At 43.1% G+C, this 18,782-nt stretch overlaps 2 long non-coding RNA genes across 3 annotated transcripts in view; one reads left to right on the top strand and one right to left on the bottom strand.

The window, feature by feature from the left end:
• Positions 1-18,782, bottom strand: part of LOC141372854 (uncharacterized) — a 93,421-nt gene that overhangs the window by 40,823 nt on the left and 33,816 nt on the right. The window contains exon 4 of one of the 2 annotated variants that reach the window (XR_012378362.1): positions 14,259-14,504. The exons of the other annotated variant lie outside the window; for it this stretch is intronic. This is a non-coding gene — a long non-coding RNA (uncharacterized lncRNA). Of the gene's footprint in view, positions 1-14,258; positions 14,505-18,782 lie in introns of those variants that run through there. 2 annotated transcript variants of the gene reach the window in all.
• Positions 1-18,782, top strand: part of LOC141372856 (uncharacterized) — a 61,178-nt gene that overhangs the window by 35,133 nt on the left and 7,263 nt on the right. The gene's annotated exons all lie outside the window — the stretch shown is intronic.

Genomic DNA, 18,782 nt, shown 5'->3' on the forward strand with positions numbered 1-18,782 from the left:
TTTGTGTGCATTCATGTGATCTCAGGCTGCCTTGGTAGAGCTTCTTTCCATGGTCGAGGTGGATGACATGACTGACCACACTGACATCCAAGGTACCTCACAACTCCAACAATTGATTAAGAGTAAAAACTGCCCCTGTGCGAGCCCTGATGCAGGACGCCATAGCATTAACTAAGCCCATGGCCTAGCAGTGGGTACTAATCAAGACACTCCGAGTGGTGGCCCTTTGCCTTAGGTTTATACCACTGCTCTGGCTTGTCTTTTCACAAATGATCTGATTCTGGTCCAGTCAAAGCAGTGATCTGGCTTCCATCATCTCAACTTCAATGTGTGCACAATATGGCTCTTTTTTTTTTAAAGATTTTATTTATTTATTTGACAGAGAGATAGAGAGTGCAAGTAGGCAGAGCAGCAGGCAGAGGCAGAGGGAGAAGCAGGCTCTCTGCTGAGCAGGGAGCCCAGTGCAGGGCTCAATCCCAGGATCCTGGGATCATGACCTGAGCTGAAGGCAGCCGCTTAACCGCTTAACCGACTGAGCCACCCAGGCACCCCCAATATGGCTCTTTTGTGGGCTGTGTTGTGTCCCTTCAAAATTCATATTTGAATTCCTAACCCCAATGCCTCACAATGTGACTATAATTGGACATAGGAGTTTCAAAGAGGTCATTAAAATTAGGTCATGGATCCAATATGGCTGGTGTCTTTATGAGAAGAGACAGGGCCCAGACACACACAGAGGAAAGACCATGTAAGCTCATAAGAGGAAGGCAGTCATCTGCAAGCCAAGGGGAGAGGCCCCAGAAGAAACCAAGCCCACCAACATCTTGATCTTAGACTTCTAGCCTCCAGAATTGTGAAAAAAATGCATTTCTGAGTTTAAACTGTCCAGTTTGTGGTATTTTTTTGTGGCAGCCCCAGCAAGCTAACATAGGCTCCTACACTGTGGAACATGCTTAGTCATCACGCATAAATAGTTCCTGCATTATCTACTTCACTGGAAATCCCTTGCTATTGGATTTCTGTTAATGACTTCATTTGAAAACACCACCACTTCCTGCCAAGGGCTATACCAGGAATCAGATATGACCATTTCCCAACAGAAATACAGTTTCTAGAAAATGGAAGGAGGGATTGTGCTCTTCTCTGGCTTGCCGGGATCCTACTTGTATTAGAACACTTCTTTCTTGTACTCAGTTCCTATTGATGTGTTCATCTTCCCAACTACACCCATGGACAACTTGAGTGCAAGTTCTCTGCCTTCACCATCCTAGTGTGTTTTGTGCTCTATGCATGCACACACACACACACCACACACACACCCACACACATACACACACACACACACACCAGAGTTCCTAGGGCAACAAATGGGCTGAGTGGATGAATGTCCACCAAACAAATTCCTATGAATAATTCATTTTCCAGTGGTCATCCTCCTTCTGGGGAGAGAGAAAGAACAAAGGCCAGGACCCACAAATCCACTTGTAATCTGGCCTCCTGGACAGGAAGCAAGTTTTCTCCTTATAACTTAGTCCGTTGATATCTACTCATCTATCATTATGATTCGTTTAGTGCCCATTAGTCTCCCTAAGAATGGGTGTGCTCTGTGTAAAATCCATTTTACAATGGATTTTACAAAAGAATTTCTAGTGGGTTTTTTCTACACATCAGGTGTTAACCTGAGCTTGGACTTTGCCATGTGGTGGCCTCTCCTCTCCCCTTTAGGCCTCACCCAGCCAGCCCCTGTCCTCTCCCCGTCAGGCCTCACCCCACCAGCCTCTCTTCTCTCCCCGTCAGCACTCACCCTGCCTGCTCTCAGTCTCCTCTGTTGTCGTAACACCTCAGTTCCTTCGGACTGCTATAATATAAATGCTATAAACTGGTGGGTGGCTTATAAACAGGAAACATGTGTTTCTCACAGTTCTGGTGGCTGGCAAGTCCAAGATCATGGTGCCGGCAGATTCGCTGTCTGGTAGCAGCCGGTTTTCTGGTTTGGGGATGGCTGTCTTGTCACTGTGTCCTCACACGGTGGAAAGGGTGAGGGCACTCATTCCATTCCTGAGAGCTTGACCCTCATAATCCAATCCTTTCCCAAAGGCCCCACCTCCAAATATCTATCATCCCATTGAGCATTAGGCTTCAACATATGAATTTTTCAGGGACACAAGCTTTCAGACCATGCTATCCAACCACCACAGTCTTCTTGGGTGGGCAAGCTGAAGGCAGTCACTTCCTCTAGCATCGCCGAGGGAGCCTCAGCACACACATCCGTCTCTGCTTAAAACCCTCAGTGCTTCTCTGTGGCCTTTCACAGTGGTTTTCAAAACAAGGTCTGGGAAAACAAAACCATGCTTTGCACTATTATTTCCATTTTATTTTAGTAACAATGCATAATTCATCTTGCAATTTTCAATAACGTTAAAGGAGAAAGTGTCTTTTTGATGTCTGTGTGTATGAAGAAAGTGAAAAAAAGAAGTCCTGTCTGATAAAAGTCCACATTCCTTAGAATTTCTGAGAACCCCACTGACCTGGTTCCTGCTTTCCTGGCTCTTAACCTCATCAGTCCCATTTCCTCCATGAGCCCCGAAGCCGGAGATCCTCTAAGACACTCGGGCCTTCTAAGCCATTGTGTGCTGTTTTCTACACCTGGAACGCCCTTCCTCTCCTCTCTCCTTGGCCAGTCCTGGTTAATCTTTAAGGTGCAAACCTCATCACCTGACAGAAGTTGCCCTAGTTTCTCTTCCATCATCATGATTATGTCCCTATGATAGCATTTAAGTTGGCTTTCATTTTTGGTTTTCCCCTTTAGTGGCAGGCGTTGTGGCTTCTCCAAATGTGTATCCCCCAGGCCTGGCACAGAATCAAGGACAGGGTAGGTGCTCAATGGATGTTTGCTGTATGAAGAAATGAGAGCCAGAGTAAATATGAGACACATTGGAGCAGGTTCATCTACGTCACATTCCTTCAACCACAGAGTCCCACCTGCCTTGTAAGTCTTCTGAGGTCTTGGGGGGCCCCGGCCCCACATTTCATCTTCCAATGGCTACAGGCCTATCAGACAGAGTCCCCTTCTTGAGACATCTGCCTAATTCACTTACGTCAACTCAAATTACTTCCCTGTGTTTGCTTCCCTTGCCAAACCTTTGTGCTTGATATTTGTTCAACAAGTATATCAACAGTGTCAGGGGTTTAATCGAGATGTATGGACTATAAAAGGATTTACAGTATTGGCACATGTGTATGTTGGAGCCAGAGCAGGAGTCATCAATCATGCCTGAAAACGTGTCAACAAGGTGAAATGGCCAGATGTCTTATTTTCACAATTTTGTAATTCTCTTTGAACAACCAAAAAAAAAAATTCCATCCAGACAATATGTTTCTCTTCTCATAGATGTCACCCCCAACTACAACTGTCTACAAAGCAAAATGCACTAGGTGCCCTCTATAACTCTCCTTGCTCAGATCTGATTTGAACCCAAACAATGGGACTTGGGAAAATGGAAAGAGGGAGATGAAAGCAGAGCTCCCAGTGGAACAAAGAATGAAAAATAGTGACACAGAAAGCACCGTGTATCAAATGGAAATGAGATCAATCATAGCAATCCACTGCAGGCATTCAGTGGGGTTACCCATGATCCTGGGTCTGGTCTTCAGCTCTTGTCCCAGAGACTCCACTTTTGGGGCTCCTTCCAATGTGAAGAGTTTCTGAAGGGTATAGTGTAGCAGAGTAGATAAAGAGATATGGTTTGGAATCAGAGATGACCTTGAGCAAGTGATTTAAGCACTCTGAACTTCAATTTTCTCATCTGCTAAATTTGGCCAATAACGGCATTTATCTTCTAGAATTGCCATGAGAATCAATAGGAATAATTTAGGGTAAACACTAAGCAAAATACCTAACATGTAGTAAGCACATCATTATTATAACATAGAAGAATGAAATGTGAACTATACAATGAAACAATTGTTTATACTAGGAGAAAGATCAGCAGTGTCATACCATGGTTCTTGGTAATGATCAAACTATAATTAGGAAATTTTTTAAAAAGTGACTTTCTGGACAAAAGTAGAAAATGCAACATTCTGCAAACAGACCTGGGTTTGAGTCTCAGAATCTCTACATTTAATTTTGCAAACATCTTCCCATCTTTATACTTAATCTTTAAAATGGGTTTGATCAACCCTCTTCACAGGGTTCATGTGAGAAGTAGAACAAACCGTGTCCAGAGCAGGCTAGATGTAGAGTCTGGAACATGTTCAGTCCAGGGCTGACGGATGATTAGTACCAATTCTCTTTAGTTTCTGCTAAAGATATGGAAAGAGGAGCACTTCCCTAGAGGGAAGATCCTGAGTTTGAATCCTGGTACTTTTAATAATAGGAGATAGATATTTATTTAATCTTTTGGAGGCCTCAATTCCCTCATGTGAGGAAAAACCAACAAAAGGGCATTCTAGTGGACTCAGCTATGAGCACAGCTATGAGCACTTCTGAAAAGTGCCCAGAATGACTCTCATGGATTTTTGCCTAAAGACCAACCAGGAGAAGTAGGCCATCCCACTGTTGAGAGTTGCCCCTGTGGGTGGTAACAACCTTGCACTTCAAGGTCGTCCATGGGGGCTTGCTAAGTATAACACACCAGCATTGGGGCATCCAGTGGATGAGAAAGATGCATGACCTCAGCCTAAGAGGGGAGGCACCAGCATACAGGGCACTTGATCCTACATGGCACCACCCACCCTGCCAGGGCCATGACCAGAGGTGAGGTTGAGAGGATGGGAGCCAGGACACAAAGAGGATGGATACATTATATGTAGTAAATAATCTTGAATTGACTCAAAGCTTTAGAACCAAAATGTTCCCTTCCAGTTCTAAATATTTGGTTCACCTTACCCTGAGTTGATATAGCAACAAAAACCAGGTGTTGGTTGAAAATGTCTTTCAATGAACTATGTGATGACAGATTTCTGAAAATATCTGGATGCTTAATGAAATTTATGTTCATTTTGCTCTTTCATTCACACACACACACACACACACACACACGCACACACACAAGGGGATAGAGGGGAGGGAGATATATAGAGAGGAAGCAGTAACCTGTGAATAATATCAAAGAGGGAGTGCTATGGACTGAATGTTTTTGTCCCCCTGCCCCCCTGCCAAAATCCATGTATTGAAGCCTTAATTCCCAGTGTGATGGTATTTGAAGTGAGGTTTTTGGGAGGTGAGTGGGTTTAGATGAAGTCATGGACTGTAACCCCCACAATGGAACTCATGGTGCTATAAAGGATGAAGAGACCATCCGGCACACTCTTTTTTCCCCCACTATGCAAGGATACAGCAAGCAGGTGGTCATCTCTAAACCAGGAGAAGGGCATTCACGAAGAACCTGACCATGCTGGCACCCTGATCTCAGACTTCCAGGCCTCAGAAATAAATGTTTGTTGCTTTAAAACTCAACACCCGAAGAACAAATAATCCAATCAAGAAATGAGCAGAAGACACAAACAGACATTTTTCCAAAGAAGACATCCAAATGGCCAACAGACACATGAAAAGGTGCTCAATATCGCTCGGCATCAGGGAAATCCAAATCAAAACCTCAATGAGATACCACCTCACACCCGTCAGAATGGCTAAAATTGACAAGTCAGGAAATGACAGATGTTGGCGGGGTGTGGAGAAAGGGGAACCCTCCTACACCGTTGGTGGGAATGCAAGCTGGTGCCACCCCTCTGGAAAACAGTATGGAGTTCCTCAAAAAATTGAAAATAGAGCTACCATATGATCCAGCAATTGCACTACTGGGTATTTACGCCAAAGATACAAATGTAGGGATCCGAAGGGGTACGTGCACCCCAATGTTTATAGCAGCAATGTCCACAATAGCCAAAGTGTGGAAAGAGCCAAGATGTCCATTGACAGATGAATGGATAAAGAAGAGGTGGTATGTATATACAATGGAATATTATGCAGCCATCAAAAGGAATGAGATCTTGCCATTTGCAACGACGTGGATGGAACTGGAGGGTGTTATGCTGAGTGAAATAATTCAGTCAGAGAAAGACATGTATCATATGACCTCACTGATATGATGAATTCTTTTTTTTAATAATTTTTTATTGTATGTTAATCACCATACATTACATCATTAGTTTTTAATGTAGTGTTCCATGATTCATTGTTTGTGCATAATACCCAGTGCTCCACGCAGAATGTGCCCTCTTTAATACCCATCACCAGGCTAACACATCCCCCCACCCCCTCCCCTCTAGAACCCTCAGTTTGTTTTTCAGAGTCCATTGTCTCTCATGGTTCGTCTCCCCCTCCGACTTACTCCCCTTCATCTTCCCCTCCTGCTATCTTCTTCTTTTTTTTTTCTTAACATATATTGCATTCTTTGTTTCAGAAGTACAGATCCGTGATTCATCAGTCTTGCACAATTCACAGTGCTCACCATAGCACATACCCTCCCCAATGTCTATCACCCAGCCACCCCATCCCTCCCAACCCCCACCACTCCAGCAACCCTCAGTTTGTTTCCTGAGATTAAGAATTCCTCATATCAGTGAGGTCATATGATACGTGTCTTTCTCTGATTGAATTATTTCACTCAGCATAACACCCTCCAGTTCCATCCACGTCGTTGCAAATGGCAAGATCTCATTCCTTTTGATGGCTGCATAATATTCCATTGTGTATATATACCACCTCTTCTTTATCCATTCATCTGTCGATGGACATCTTGGCTCTTTCCACACTTTGGCTATTGTGGACATTGCTGCTATAAACATTGGGGTGCACATACCCCTTCGGATCCCTTCATTTGTATCTTTGGGGTAAATACCCAGGAGTGCAATTGCTGGATTGCATGGTAGCTCTATTTTCAACTGTTTGAGGAACCTCCATACTGTTTTCCAGAGTGGCTGCACCAGCTTGCATTCCCACCAACGGTGTAGGAGGGTTCCCCTTTCTCCACATCCCCGCCAACATCTGTCGTTTCCTGACTTGTTAATTATAGCCATTCTGACGGGTGTGAGGTGGTATCTCATTGAGGTTTTGATTTGGATTTCCCTGATGCCAAGCGATGTTGAGCACTTTTTCATGTGTCTGTTGGCCATTTGGATGTCTTCTTTGGAAAAATGTCTGTTTGTGTCTTCTGCCCATTTCTTGATTGGATTATTTGTTCTTTGGGTGTTGAGTTCGATAAGTTCTTTATAGATTTTGGATACTAGCCCTTTATCTGATATGTCATTTGCAAATATTTTCTCCCATTCTGTCGGTTCTCTTTTGGTTTTGTGGACTGTTTCTTTTGCTGTGCAAAAGCTTTTTATCTTGATGAAATCCCAATAGTTCATTTTTGCACTGGCTTCCCTTGCCTTTGGCGATGTTTCTAGGAAGAAGTTGCTGTGGCTGAGGTCGAAGAGGTTGCTGCCTGTGTTCTCCTTTAGGATTTTGATGGCCTCCTGTCTCACGTTTAGGTCTTTGAACCATTTGGAGTCTATTTTTGTGTGTGGTGTAAGGAACTGGTCCAGTTTCATTCTTCTGCATGGGGCTGTCCAATGTTCCCAACACCGTGTGTTGAAGAGACTGTCTTTTTTCCATTGGACATTCTTTCCTGCTTTGTCAAAGATGAGTTGACCATAGAGTTGAGGGTCCATTTCTGGGATCTCTATTCTGTTCCATTGATTGATGTGTCTGTTTTTGTGCCAGTACCATACTGTCTTGATGATGACAGCTTTGTAATAGAGCTGGAAGTCTGGAATTGTGATGCCGCCAGCTTTGCTTTTCTATTTCAAGATTCCTCTGGCTATTCGGGGTCTCTTCTGGTTCCATACAAATTTTAGGATTATTTGTTCCATTTCTTTGAAAAAGGTGGATGGTATTTTGATGGGGATTGCATTGAATGTGTAGATTGCTCTAGGTAGCACTGACATCTTCACAATGTTTGTTCTTCCAATCCATGAGCATGGAACGTTTTTCCATTTCTTTGTGTCTTCTTCAATTTCTTTCATGAGTACTTTATAGTTTTCTGAGTACAGATCCTTTGCCTCTTTGGTTAAATTTATTCCTAGGTATCTTATGGGTTTGTGTGCAATTGTAAATGGGTTCGACTCCTTGATTTGTCTCTCTTCTGTCTTGTTGTTGGTGTATAGGAATGCCACTGATTTCTGTGCATTGATTTTATATCCTGCTACTTGACTGAATTCCTGTATGAGTTCTAGCAGTTTTGGGGTGGAGTCTTTTGGGTTTTCCACATACAGTATCATATCATCTGCAAAGAGTGAGAGTTTGACTTCCTTTTTGCCGATTTGGATGCCTTTGATTTCTTTTTGTTGTCTGATTGCTGTGGCTAGGACTTCTAATACTATGTTGAATAGCAGTGGTGAGAGTGGACATCCCTGCCGCGTTCCTGACCTCAGGGGAAAAGCTCTCAGCTTTTCCGCATTGAGAATGATATTCGCTGTAGGTTTTTCATAGACAGCTTTTATGATATTGAGGTATGTACCCTCTATCCCTATACTCTGAAGAGTTTTGATCAAGAAAGGATGCTGTACTTTGTCAAATGCTTTTTCTGCATCTATTGAGAGGATCATATGATTCTCGTTCTTTCTTTTGTTAATGTATTGTATCACATTGATTGATTTGCGGATGTTGAACCAGCCTTGCAGCCCAGGGAGAAATCCCACTTGATCATGGTGAATAATCCTTTTAATGTACTGTTGGATCCTATTGGCTAGTACTTTGGTAAGAATTTTTGCATCCATGTTCATCAAGGATATGGGTCTGTGATTCTCCTTTTTGATGGGGTCTTTGTCTGGTTTTGGGATCAAGGTAATGCTGGCCTCATAAAATGAGTTTGGAAGTTTTCCTTCCATTTCTATTTTTTGGAACAGTTTCAGGAGAATAGGTATTAATTCTTCTTTAAATGTCTGATAGAATTCCCCTGGGAAGCCATCTGGCCCTCGGCTTTTGTTTCTTGGGAGATTTTTGATGACTGCTTCAATTTCCTTAGTGGCTATAGGTCTGTTCAGGTTTTCTATTTCTTCCTGGTTCAATTTTGGTAGTTGGTACATCTCTAGGAATGCACCCATTTCTTCCAGGTTATCTAATTTGCTGGCATAGAGTTGCTCATAATATGTTCTTATAATTGTTTGTATTTCTTTGGTGTTGGTTGTGATCTCCCCTCTTTCATTCATGATTTTGTTGATTTGGGTCCTTTCTCTTTTCTTTTGGATAAGTCTGGCCAGGGGTTTATCAATCTTGTTAATTCTTTCAAAGAACCAGCTCCTAGTTTCCTTGATCTGTTCTACTGTTCTTTTGGTTTCTATTTCATTGATTTCTGCTCTGATCTTTATTATTTCTCTTCTCCTGCTGGGTTTAGGCTTTATTTGCTGTTCTTTCTCCAGCTCCTTTAGGTGTAGGGTTAGGTTGTGTATTTGAGACCTTTCTTGTTTCTTGAGAAAGGCTTGTATTGCTATAGACTTTCCTCTCAGGACTGCCTTTGCTGTATCCCAAAGATTTTGAACAGTTGTGTTTTCATTTTCATTGGTTTCCATGAATTTTTTAATTCTTCTTTAATTTCCTGCTTGACCCATTCATTCTTTAGTAGGATGCTCTTTAGCCTCCATGTATTTGAGTTCTTTCTGACTTTCCTCTTGGGATTGAGTTCTAGTTTCAAAGCATTGTGGTCTGAAAATATGCAGGGAATAATCCCAGTCTTTTGGTACCAGTTGAGACCTGATTTGTGAGCTAGGATGTGATCAATTCTGGAGAATGTTCCATGGGCACTAGAGAAGAATGTGTATTCTGTTGCTTTGGGATGGAATGTTCTGAATATGTCTGTAAAGTCCAGTGTTTCATTTACAGTCTTTATTTCCTTGTTGATCTTTTGCTTAGATGATCTGTCCATTTCAGTGAGGGGGGTGTTAAAGTTCCCCACTATTATTGTATTGTTGTCAATGTGTTTCTTTGCTTTTGTTATTAATTGCCTTATATAATTGGCTGCTCTTCCCTGTTAGGGGCATAGATATTTACAATTGTTAGATCTTCTTGTTGGATAGATCCTTTAAGTAGGATATAGTGTCCTTCTTCATCTCTTATTACAGTCTTTGCTTTAAAAATCTAATTTGTCTGATATAAGGATTGCCACCCCAGCTTTCTTTTGGTGTCCATGAGCATGGTAAATGGTTTTCCACCCCCCTCACTTTCAATCTGGGGGTGTCTTTGGGTCTAAAATGAGTCTCCTGCAGACAGCATATTGATGGGTCTTGCTTTTTAATCCAATCTGATAGCCTGTGTCTTTTGACTGGGGCATTTAGACCATTTAAATTCAGGGTAACTATTGAAAGGTATGAATTTAGTGCCATTGTATTGCCTGTAAGGTGACTCTTACTGTATATTTTCTGTGTTCCTTTCTGATCTAGGCTGCTTTTAGGCTCTCTTTTTGCTTAGAGGACCTCTTTCAATATTTCTTGTAGGGCTGGTTTTGTGTTTGCAAATTCCTTTAGTTTTTGTTTGTCCTGGAAGCTTTTTATCTCTCCTTCCATTTTCAATGAGAGCCTAGCTGGATATAGTATTCTTGGCTGCATATTTTTCTCGTTTAGTGCTCTGAAGATATCACGTCAGTCCTTTCTGGCCTGCCAGGTCTCTGTGGATAGGTCTGCTGCCAATCTAATGTTTCTACCATTGTAGGTTACAAATCTCTTCTCCCGAGCTGCTTTCAGGATTTTCTCTTTGTCTCTGAGACTCGTAAGTTTTACTATTAGATGTCGGGGTGTTGACCTATTTTTATTGATTTTTAGAGGGGTTCTCTGTGCCTCCTGGATTTTGATGCCTGTTTCCTTCCCCACATTAGGGAAGTTCTCTGCTATTATTTGGTCCAATATACTTTCTGCCCCTCTCTCTCTTTCTTATTCTGGGATCCCAATTATTCTAATGTTGTTTCGTCTTATCGTATCGCTTATCTCTCGAATTCTGCCCTCGTGATCCTGTAGTTGTTTATCTCTCTTTTTCTCAACCTCTTTATTTTCCGTCATTTGGTCTTCTATATCGCTGATTCTGTCTTCTGTCTCATTTATCCTAGCAGTTAGTGCCCCCATTTTTGATTGCACCTCATTAATAGCCTTTTTGATTTCGACTTGGTTAGATTTTAGTTCTTTTATTTCTCCAGAAAGGGTTTCTCTAATAACTTCCACACTTTTTTCAAGCCCAGCTAGTATCTTTAAAGTCATGATTCTGAACTCTAGGTCCAGCATCGTACTAAGGTCAGTATTGAGTAGGTCCCTGGCAGACGGTACTACCTCTTGTTCTTTTTGCTGAGGTAATTTTTTTCATCTTGTCATTTTGTCCAGAGGACGACAGATGAATGAGAGAACAGAATGCTAACAGGTTAAGAACGTCTCCAGCAAATATACTCTATACAAATCAGAAAGGACCTGAAACCAGGGGACAAGGGAAAGAAAGAAGAGGAAAAAGAAAAAGATAAAAACAAACAAAAACTGAACAAAACAAAAAAAACCAGAATATGATCAAATATGATCAGGCTAGTGCATAGATCAGTGCCACACACTAGCTTTTGGGCATATTTTGGTCTGTTAGAAGAAAGTGCCTGCTAAAATTTTAAAGGAAGAAAGACTTATATATGTACAAAATAAGGGTTGATACAATTAAGGGATGGGAGATGAATGTAAAGATGAAAATTATAAAAGATTTTATAAAAGGACTTGATAAGATAAGAAGTTGTTTTTAAAAAGAAAGAAGAAGATTTAAAAAATAGAAAAAAGAAAAAAAAAGGGAGAGAATGTGATCAGGCAGGAGACTAGAACAAAGCCATACACTAGTGATTTAGGGTATATTTTGATCTGTTAGAAGAAATTGTATCTCAAAATTTTAAAGAGAGAACAACTTATACATATATGCCAAAAATAAGGGTAACTACTACGAAGGGATAAAAATATGACTCTCAAAATGAAAAATAAAAAGTTTTTTTTAAAAGGGATAAGATGTTGTTTGAAAAAGGGAAAAAGAAAAATGCAAAAAAAAAAACTGTTAAAAAATTAACTTTGAAAAACTAATGAATTATGGTAAAAAGCCATGAATTCTATGTGCAGTATTCCCCTAGCGCTGGAGTTCTCCCGTTCTCCTTGATCGGTAAACTTGGTCTTGGCTTGCTGGCTGTTCGGCTGATCTTCTGGGGGAGGGGCCTGTTGCCGTGGTTCCCAAATGTCTTTGCTGGAAGCGGAATTGCACCACCCTTGTGAGTCCGGGCTAAGCAAGCTGCTCGGGTTTGCTCTCAGGAGCTTTTGTTCCCGCAAGCTCTCAGTACAGCTTTGGAGGACCAGGGTGAAAATGGTGGCCTCCCAATCTCCCCCCGGAGGAGCTGAGAACTCGGGGTCCCGCTCCTCAGTGCGCCCCCAGAGAAAAGCAGTCACTCCCGTCTCCCCGGTCTCCGGCCGCACTCCGTGCTCACCCGGCCTGTGACCGAGCGTTTCTATCTCTGGCACCCGACCCCGTGTGGAGTCTCCAAACCCAGCAGATCCCTGTGGTGCGCTCCCGCGCCGCTCCTCCCGGGGGAGGAAGGGGAGTCTCCCCAGATCTGCCGCTTGTTGGGTCCCTGCTGGAGGAGCAGTGGCCCGACTGGGCCGCGGATCACAGTTTATGGCCACCCCGAGCTGAGAGCCCGCGCCTCAGCTCCGTCTCTGCAGCCGGCTTCCCCGCTCCGATACCTGGGAGCTCTGCCGCACTCAGGCACCCCCGGTCTTTCTGTGACCCCGAGGGTCCTGAGACCACACTGTCCCGTGAGGGTTCCACCCCCCACTTAGCCACTGGAGTGACGTCCCTCCGCGGAGCCGGCTTCTAAAAGTTCCGATTTTGTGCTCCGCGGCTCTAGCACTTGCCAGAAGCGGCCGACGGAGGCCCCTCCCCCGCCGTCTATCCTCCCGAATATCGTCTCGGATTCACTTCGCACGTCCTACCTTCCAGAAATGGTCGCTTTTCTGTTCAGAGTGTTGTTATTCTTCTTATCTTCAATCTCCTGTTGAGTTCGTAGGTGTTCAGAATGGTTTGATCCCTATTCAGCTGAATTCCTGAGACCAGACGAAATCCAAGTCTCCTACTCCTCCGCCATCTTGCTCCCTGATATGAGGAATTCTTAATCTCAGGAAACAAACTGAGGGTTGCTGGAGTGGTGGGGGATGGGAGGGAGGGGGTGGCTGGGTGATAGATATTGGGGAGGGTATGTGCTATGGTGAGCGCTGTGAATTGTGCAAGACTGTTGAATCACAGATCTGTACCTCTGAGACAAATAATGCAATGTATGTTAAGGAAAAAAAAAAAGAAGTTAGCAGGAGGGAAGAATGAAGGGGGGGAAATGAGAGGGGGAGACGAACCATGAGAGACGATGGACTCTGAAAAACAAACTGAGGGTTCTAGAGGGGAGGGGGGGTGGGGGGATGGGTTAGCCTGGTGATGGGTATTAAGGAGGGCACATTCTGCATGGAGCACTGGGTATTATGCACAAACAATGAATCATGGAACACTACATTAAAAACTAATGATGTAATGTATGGTGATTAACATAACAATAAAAAATTTAAAAAAAATGTTTGTTGCTTTAGCCACCCTGTCTGTGGTATTCTGTTATAACAGCCTACATTGACTAACACAAGAGGAAGCCCAGCCTCCACCTGCCCCACCCCATTTCTCAGAGCTGAACTCCCAATCTGAGGCTAGCACATGGGTGGAAGTCTCATCTTACAGAGATGATGGTATAAGGGTAAGAGACATCTATACATTGAGTTTCACTAAAGCATCATCCTAAGGTCTTTGAAATTTCTCATTCAAAGCCTGTTATAATAGATGGATAATTGGTTTCACCTTTGGAGCAGACCATTCTTTTGTTGTAGGAATACTACCTTTCAGATGGGAAAAGAGTAGTGCTGTCCTTCAAACTCACCCCTTCTTTCCTTGCTGCCAACCCACATACGTAGAATAAAGACCCTCTTCTGAAATGGGGAGCTCTACGATGCTAAGTTTTAAGCAGCTGACTACCTATGAAAAGGTGCTTGTATCATGGGCAGAACTGAATGTCTGCAACTCGTGTTTTCTAGCAGAAGCTTACTTCTCTATGGGCTTTAGAACTGAAATGTTTCATTTGTTCTTAGATGTGTGTATATAGGGATGTCTGCATGATCATTTTCTCACAAGACACCAGGAATTGAGACCTTAAAGATGCAAAAATAATATGTGGGCCTGATCACCATCTCCAGTTCAAGGAGAACATGCAATTGACCTATATTAGATTGCTGATGTCCCACACAGAGTAAAACAGAGTTAGCAATTCCAGAATGAAGGTCACCAGCTAGATGCGTTGTGCTGCGTTTGGATGACTACCTTCTGATGGGATTGTCCTGCTGGAAGACACAGCACGCGAGACACACAACTCTTGTAAGAAGGAGGTGGGGCTTCCAGGAGGGAGTGGACTTTCTCTGCAAGAGCAAACCTGGAAACAGAGGAGAGGCATCTGAAGGCAGGCCTTAACATCAGGAAGGAGAGGGCTTTGTCCCATGGAGGACAGAGATGTACTCAGTGTCTCACCAACTGGTGTGGAAGGGAAGGCTGGCCTCTGCGTAGGGAGGGAGCTAGGAGTGGTTACAAGACACTTCTTACAGGACCAGCCTGGGGAGAGTCTCTTCCTGCAGAATATGAGAGTGGTTTCACTCAGTATAAGTACTCTGAACTGTAATTCCCTTATTACACAAGTCTGCAGGTAACTTCTGTTGAACATCACAGAACCACCTATCTTGAGGTTGTGGGGTAAAAAAGGAAGAGGGTCCTTCCTTCTTCCTGAAAGGCATTTGACCCAAGAGGGGCTGGTGCTTCCAGAGCTGTGGTGCCAGGTAGAGACCCCTAAGTGAAAACTCCAGTGAGTGAGACATTCCAACCCAGTGGGAATGGGGGAGAGCCCCAGGGGGGACACACGCTGGGCACCCTCACATATACTAGAGGGAAAGACCCAGGACTGGCTGAATTCCTGCCACCACTCCAGCAGGGGTCATGGGAGCAACACTGGTTTGGACTTTCCTCCTTTCTTCCAAAATATTTAAAGGTCCAACTCAATTTCTTGCCAGGCTAATCTCTCCTTAGGAAGTTGCCTGGAATACAAAAAGCTGTCTGATGTGTGGTGTTACCATCTTTTAGTTGAAAAGGGAATAGTTAATGAAACCCAGGTTTTCATAAACTTAAATTTTTTGCCCTTCACATCTGCCTTTACCCCTTTTAATAGAGAAATGGAATCTGAGATGAGCTTTTAATTAAAAATCTCATAATAATATACAAAATATCCAGGAGATAAGAAAATTAAATATTAAATATGGATTTTTTTCCTTCTCTTTTCCTCTCCACATTTCCTGTTATTTGGCGTGTGCAAAGTTTATTAGAACAATAGGAGACAGAAGATCTTTCAGTGTCAGAAAGGACAATGCTGGAGAGGGTTAATTTTGGTGGTGTGAATGTCCAATGGCCTTTTAACTCATCAGTCCAGAACCAGACCAAGGGGTGGGCACCCCCTTCTACACCTGGGGGTTTGGACACCACCACCCCACTCTCAGCTAGTCAAATAAGTGAATGACAGGCCACAACGGCAGTTGGGTATTCAACTGGGGAGGTGGGGAGGGCGGGGCTGTGACCAGGGGCTTGAGTGGACAAGGGGCCTGAATAGGGGAAAAATAGAGATTCTGGGGAGAGAAGCTCTCCTGAGAAGTAAGGAATCTCTTCTGGATTCTTTTTTGCATCTGACAAGCTACTAGTGACACTATTTGATTGTGGAACATGCAACCCCTTTTTTCCATGATGGGGGTAAGAGAGTGTGGTCACAGGAGAAATAAAAAATCTTAAATGTTTGATGTTTCTAAGTGATGTTTATTACTTTGATTCTAATGAAATTTTAAAAAGAAAAATGATAATGTCTTGCAGTTCTATAGGAAATTCCAAATATCTTGAAGTTCTTGATGAAGGGAGGATGCCTAGTCCCTTAGTTGGCCTCCATAGCCATATAGTCCCAGGACAGGAAGCTTTAGAAAGCCGGAACACAGACCTGCTGGTGACATTTTTTAGTATTTCATAAGCCAACTCATGGCTGGTGTCAAGTAGGGGAGATTTTAAAACCTACCATGGCAATCACTGGTGTAAAGATCTACGTGGCATGACAAGAGCAGGTTAACTAGTATCTCCAAGGGTGGGTAGAAGGGATACAATGATAAGAAAGCTGGCAAACACGTCAATGCTTGTCATTGCGAATTCACAAGGACATGTTCGTTGTGTGTTTGTTTAAACCTAACCTCATTCTGAAAAGAATCTGAGGAAACCCTTACATAAAGCACAGCAAGATAAAAAATAAAAATAAATTAGAGAACTGAGGCGAAGGGAAAATAAGCTGGAATACTAAGACGAAAACAGAATTTAGAAAAGTCATCAAGCAGAAAAGCATGCTGTGAAGTTCTGCATGATTATTCCAGTTGAGCCGCAGACTTACTTCTGAGCAGGATGCACTGATTTTCTACAGGGTAGAGGCACATAGGCCAGCCCCCAAATTAGCATTTGGACCTGTTTCCATATGGCAGGTATAGCTAGATGGAAAATTTATGTGAGCAGAGCTCTGTCCCTACTGCTGGGGGGAAGGCCACATACATTATTCCATAAGAAAAAAAATTCTAAAGCCTTAATTTTCATTTGATCTGGGAGTGTCCATGAAAAAAACCTCGAAGCCAGTTTCAAACTTCAAAGCCAGAAGCCAGATGGTGCATTCCTTTGCTCATTCAATAATGAATTGACAACCTAATGCTGCCAAGAACCATGCGAGGTGCTGGGGACAGAGAAACTGGTGGATCAGGGTTGCTGCCCACATGAAGCTGGGGGGGACAGACAGGCCAGTAACTTGGCAGGGGTGGGTGCTTCTCATAGGGGTGACTGTGGGTGTACAGAATTGGGCACACTATAGTGTAGGGGATTATGAAAAAGGCAGTCCCCAAGAGGTAGAAACTGAGATTCTTTTGGCCTCTGTGGGTTTCATTCATTCATTCATTCATTCATTCATTCATTCATTCATTCACACATTCATTCAGACCAGGGACTTACAGAGTCACATCTCCCTGAGTCTTATTGTCAACTGGCACATCTTCAACCTCATGCCTCTCTAGCTTTCTATCACTCCTACTATACCTGCTTTTCAATTACAAAGAGAGAATCTGATAGACCTATATTTTTGTTCTAAGGGGCATTTCTGTTAAATTATATCTACATTTCAAAAAAAATGATTTTGTATCTATTCTGTTATTTCGATTACCACAAATAACATGAAGAGAAAAATGTCCAGTTGGAAAAAGTGCTGGAACCTAAAAGCAGAGCATCTTCATCATGCTCTTAGCTTTGATGTTTTTAGCTGTGTGACCTTAAATAAGCCAGTCAGCTTCTCTGAGCCTCAACAACTCACCTGTCAAATGGGGATTAACCAGGGCCTACCTCATAGAATTGAAACTAAATGAAATACTGGATGCAAAGTGCTTAGCACTCAGACAATATTTGACAAATGTTTGACAAATGCCAATTTCTCCTTGGACTAGAAATTATCTTGAAGAAATGTTTTTGTGATCGATTCAGTTTTTAATCAAACATTCTTTTTCAATGTATACCAAGCAGGGTAATGGGGTTAAGGAGAAGGATAGCACTCTGCCTACTGGAGGTAAGTCCATGACCACTAGTGCACTGGTACCCACCCTCATCATCTCAGGGTCATAGTACCTCCTTCCTAATTCCTGTTCCATTGTAAAGGATTCTCAGAATTTCTCTGAGACCAATCTGTCAGACACTGTCATTTCCCAGTGTAACAGCGACACCAATGATCACTGCCTCCCAGTATCTTCACCCTGTATAAATCTCCTCCAAAATGTATTTACGGCTGGCACTTTGACCAAGAGAATGTGTGGTAGAAGTGATGCCGTATAACTTCCAAGACTGGGTCTTAAGATATATTCGGTTTTCCTTTTCACTTCCTGGAATCCTCCCTCTTGGAACACAGCCACCATGCTTTAAGAAGCCCGGGCCACATGCAGAGGCCACATGGGAGAGAACCAGGGTCCTTAGTCATCAGCTCCAGCTGAGGGCCCGGTGACAGCCCATACCAACTGCTAAATATGTGAGTGAGCTTTCTTAGATGTGCTAGCCCAGCTGAACTCCCTTATGACTGCAGTTCCAGCTGGTATCACATGGAAAGGAACTGACCCATCAAGCTCAGTCAACCTACATAATAGTGAGAAATAATGAAATGGTTGTGCTTTTAAGCCTTTATGTTTTGGGGTGGTTTATTACACAGCAACAGACAATTGAAACAGCTAGTGTTTGTCCTGTTCTTTGTCTCTTATTAATCTGTCTTTGGCCAGTCTAATTTGCCAGGACCCAGCTGGAGAACATAAGAAGTGTGGAGGATGAGCTCTTTTCCTCCCCTACAAAGCCACGGGGCATATAAGACAACATACAACCACCGATATCCAGGCTGATGGCTTTTTCTAGCACTTTGGAGGGCTGATATGCCCAGTGCCTGCTGGGATTTGGGATATAAATGTCCCCGTTCACTTGACCTCTGGTGGGATAATGCTGAGGTGTATGCTCTTCATCATTTCCTAGAGCTTAACCATGGAGCTAAGCTCCAAGACCTACTATGGCAGTTGGCTTAAAAATGCACCCTCTAGTGGCTTCCTACTCTGGGGGAACCCAAATTAAGACC

Source organism: Callorhinus ursinus, unplaced genomic scaffold, assembly GCF_003265705.2.
Source record: "Callorhinus ursinus isolate GAN/ISIS: 27379988/994484 unplaced genomic scaffold, GSC_fseal_2.0 scaffold5, whole genome shotgun sequence".
Lineage (NCBI taxonomy): Eukaryota > Metazoa > Chordata > Mammalia > Carnivora > Otariidae > Callorhinus > Callorhinus ursinus.